The sequence below is a fragment of the Oryctolagus cuniculus genome, chromosome 20, assembly GCF_964237555.1.
Source record: "Oryctolagus cuniculus chromosome 20, mOryCun1.1, whole genome shotgun sequence".
Taxonomy (NCBI): Eukaryota; Metazoa; Chordata; class Mammalia; order Lagomorpha; family Leporidae; genus Oryctolagus; species Oryctolagus cuniculus.
In genome coordinates, this window is record NC_091451.1 from 5468048 (window position 1) to 5472648 (window position 4601).

A 4601-nucleotide genomic window follows, 5' to 3' on the forward strand; every position below is an offset into this window, starting at 1 on the left:
TCCCAGCAGGGAAGCTGCATCAGAAATGGAACAGCCAGGATACGAACTGGCTCCCACCTGGGATGCTGGTGCTGCAGGTGGTGGCTTTACCTGCTACACTATAATGCCTGTACCCTAGGTGCATTTTTATTTTATCTTATTTTTTTTTTTTTTTTGACAGGCAGAGTGGACAGTGAGAGAGAGAGACAGAGAGAAAGGTCTTCCTTTGCCGTTGGTTCACCCTCCAATGGCCGCCGCGGCCGGAGCGCTGCGGCCGGCGCACCGCGCTGATCCGATGGCAGGAGCCAGGAGCCAGGTGCTTTTCCTGGTCTCCCATGGGGTGCAGGGCCCAAGCACCTGGGCCATCCTCCACTGCACTCTCTGGCCACAGCAGAGGGCTGGCCTGGAAGAGGGGCAACCGGGACAGAATCCGGCGCCCCGACCGGGACTAGAACCCGGTGTGCCGGCGCCGCTAGGCGGAGGATTAGCCTAGTGAGCCGCGGCGCCGGCCCCTAGGTGCATTTTTAAAAAGCTCTACAAGAGATGCTGATGCATAGCCAGGGCTGGGGTCACCATGGACCTCCTTTTTGTATGTGGCAAAAATGCTGATTGCCCACCAGAGTCCTGTTGCCTTCCATAAGCAGTGTCTGCTCCACAGTGCCCCTTGCTTTAGGCACAGCCTTGTGATCAGGCTCTGGTCAACACAATTCGGGGAAAGTGGTGTCAACCACATCCTGGCCTGGCCCTTAACCTTCCATTTCTTTTCATCTCTCTGCCAGCTGAGAGTCAACACCCAGCCCTCCCATCCCATTTTCAAATGAACTTCATGCCGATTTTTCTAAAAACTCTGTGAACAAGGAGGTCTTTCAGTGTTTTACTCCACTGGACAAATGGGATCCCTTTGAAGATTAGAAATTATTTTTAACAAATATTTTGATCTCTTTCAAAAGCGTATCATCACCACTCCTATCAAACAGCCTTTTGAAGTCTGCTAGAGTCTGCTAATTTAAGAGTATAAGATGAACTGCGCCCTCTCCTGTTGGCACAGCTCCTCCTCTGCTCTCTACAAGGCGGTCTCAGAGGGAGAGCTTCACAAAGTTCATGAAAATGTGTATTATGAAACAAACAACCTGGGGCCAGCATTGTGACACAGTGAGCTAAGCAGCCACCTGCAACACTGGCTTCCCATAGGGGCACTGGTTCAAGTCCCAGCTGCTCTACTTCTGATCCAGGTCCATGCTAATGTGTCAGAGAAACAGCAGTAGATGGCCCAAGTGGTTGGCCCCCTGCCATTCACGTGGGAAACCCGGATGGAGTCCCAGGCTCCTGGCTTTGGCCTGGCCCAGATTCAGCAGTTGTGACCATTTGGGGAATGAATCAGCAGACGGAGGATTGTGTATGTGTGTGTGTGTGACACACAGAGACAACACACAGAGATTTTCAACTAAATAAGGTAAATCTTGTTTTTAAGATGTAGAAAGCTGGTGGGCGTGCTCCTGACCCCTCCTGCAGAGAGGGGTCTGACACACAACAGCAGCAGCCTTTACACTGCAGCCCAGCCCGGGGGTCCCTTGGGGGAGACAGCACAGCTCCTGCCACGCTGGGGTCTAAATGGCCCTGGGTACTCTTCCCACCTTGCTGCCCGTTCGAATTTACTTGAGAGGTGAAGACATCTTCAGGTGTGAACCCAGGAAACTTAGAGGCTTATCTGTTACAGCAGCTAACATGGCTTAACTGATGCATGCGACGGCTCATTGCTCCAGGGTCCTGATGTAGATCATGTCCCCCCAAAACAACTTTGAGTAAAAATTTAGCATGACCTACTTTGCATGGCTGGGGGTTGCTACTCAACTCCCTCAGCCCTGGTCTCATAAAGGGTGTTGATTAAGAAACCATAGCTTTAATTTCCTATTCTGAGATAATAAATCATTAAAACCATATGATTGCCAGCTCCAACTCCAGCTTCTTTTTCCAGCTTCCTGCCAACACAGATCCTGGAAGGCAACGGTCATGGCTCAAGTAATTGGGTTCCTGCCACTCACATGGGAGACCTGCATTCAGTTCCTAAATCCCAGCTCTGGCCCTGGCCCAGCCTTCGCTATTACAGGCATTTGAGGGGAGTGAATCAGCAGATTTTTCTGTGGTCTCCACTGTTCTATGTGGTTCTTCTGCCAACATTGCCCCAAAATCTCAGCTCCTCCATCTCATACCACACACACACACACACACACACAGAGAGAGAGAGAGAAATATATTAGTATAATTAAATACAGATAATTGAAGCCTGGACTTTACTGGAGTTGAGACCAGCCCACTGAGATCAGCTCATTCCCTCTCCTGTCTTGCATGAAGAAAGCCGTTTCTTCCAAAGCAAACGCTCCTCTCCGGCTGAGGAATGTACTTCTGCTCGCATCTGCTCTCCACTTCCCTCCAACAGAAGTCCACACAGAGCACTAGTGGTCCCCACAGGAAGGCTGCTGGGAGTATTGATTACTGAGAAGGCAGTGGGGCCAGGCCCAGCTGCACCTGTGCTCTGTGGGCAGGTGGACTCGAGCAGGCTGGGCCTTGGCCCCACAAAACCCTCTTGGCCACATTCATGAGTGGGACAATCCCAGCACCCAGGTCTGCATCCAGCAGGATGTTTTCCATGCCTCTGCACTTTTTTAGAGAAGGGATCAAGTACTGTGCTAAATCCTTGCCGCACATTATCTAATTTCCTCTTTCCCACAATTCTTTTCTTTTTTTTTTTTTTTTTTTTTTTGACAGGCAGAGTTAGACAGTGACAGAGAGAGACAGAGAGAAAGGTCTTCCTTCTGTTGGTTCACCCCCCAAATGGCTTCTACGGCTGGTGCGCCGCGACGATCCGAAGCCAGGAGCCAGGTGCTTATCCTGGTCTCCCATGGGGTGCAGGGCCCAAGGACTTGGGCCATCCTCCACTGCCTTCCTGGGCCACAGCAGAGAGCTGGACTGGAAGAGGAGCAACCAGGACAGAACTGACGCCCCAACCGGGACTAGCCGGGTTGCCGGTGCCACAGGCAGAGGATTAGCCAAGTGAGCCATGGCGCCGGCCCCCCACATTTCTTTCTTATTCTTTTTTATTTATTTATTTTGAAATGCAGAGCTACAGAGAGAGCCAAAGAGACAGACGTTCTATCCACTGGTTTACTCCCCAAATGGCCACCGTGGCTGGCACTGGGCCAGGCTAACTCCATCTGGGTCTCCTGTGTGGATGGCAGAGGCCCAAGCATTTGGACCATCCTCAGCTGCTTCCCTGGGTGCATTAGCAGGGAGCTGCATTGGAAGTGGAGCACTGCTCATACGGGATGCTCGTGTGAGATGCTGGCATTGCAGGTGGCAGCCCAACCTGCTGTGCCACTACGCCAGCCCCTTCAAGAATTCTTTGCGGTGGATAGTCTGCATGTCCTTATTTTGAGACGAGAAAACAGAAGCACAGGGGAGTTCAGTGCCATGGTCAAGGTTACAAAGCTGATGAGCCGTGTGGCTGGGGATGGAACCCAGGTGCAGCCAACCCCAGGGTTGCATGAAGCTGAAACCCAGTGTAGACCAATGCACCCAGAAATCTCAGTGGAATCCACAAGACCAGTTTCTTTAGCTTCTAGTGTAATCTAAGTAATTATCAGTCAGCTCGAGATTTTCCCCTCTGTATAATACATTTAGAAACTTTGCCTGAAATACAGCTCTCAAGTAAGTGGACGCTTTCCCGACCTACTGCTGGAAAATACATTCTCCAGCTAACATTCAGCCTGAAGGCATGCACCTGTGCACACACACGCCTTTCCCCTGCCTTTTTTTTTTTTTTTTAAGATTTATTTATTTACTTGAAAGTCGGAGTTACACAGAGAGGGAAGGAGAGGCAGAGAGAGGAGAGAGAGAGAGAGAGAGAGAGAGAGGTCTTCCATCTGTTGGTTCACTCCCCAGTTGGCCGCCATGGCTGGAGCTGTGCCAATCCAAAGCCAGGAGCTTCTTCTGGATCTCCCACATGGGTGCAGGGGCCCAAGCACTTGGGCCATCCTCTACTGTTTTTTCCCAGGCCACAGCAGAGAAAGTGGAGCAGCCGGGTCTCCAACGGGCGGCCCCCACTGCAGGCGCTGGCTTTACCCCCTAAGCCACAGCGCCGGCCCCTCCCCCTGCCTTTCAAAGACGCCGGTGTCTGTCCCGGGCTGATTGCTTGGTGGCACCTTAAGCCGAGTGCAGAGAGGGGCCGGGTCAGTTCTGGAGTGGGTGGTGGGTGTACACCTAAGTGCCCAGCTGTCTGAGATGCTGCATGCAAAGGACTTTGCAGCCAAAACCGGGGGTGGCTAGGCGCTCGAATCCAGAGCCCGGTAGTGTCTTAAGAACCAGGTGCGCCCCGGTGAAGCCTGGGCTCCTGCAGGCTGGGGTGCTTCGGCGGGGCGCCGGTGCCAGAGCCAGCCGTGCGGCCACGGTTAGAGACCCGGAGGCCGCCCTAACCTCCCCGCCCCCCATTGAGAGCGCCCGCAGATATCCGAAGGCGCCCCCGCATCCCAGCGCTCCGCGTCCCGGCCTCGCCCGCCGACGGCCCGCGCCCTCTCCCGGGCGGCCGCGGCGGCGCAGGGGAAAGGGGCGGGCAGGGGCCGCCGCCG

General features: G+C 53.5%; 1 long non-coding RNA gene across 1 annotated transcript in view; it reads right to left on the reverse strand.

Annotated features, from left to right (window-relative positions):
- The window catches only part of LOC127488638 (uncharacterized), a 57243-nt gene that overhangs the window by 51378 nt on the left and 1264 nt on the right, over positions 1 to 4601 (reverse strand). The gene's annotated exons all lie outside the window — the stretch shown is intronic.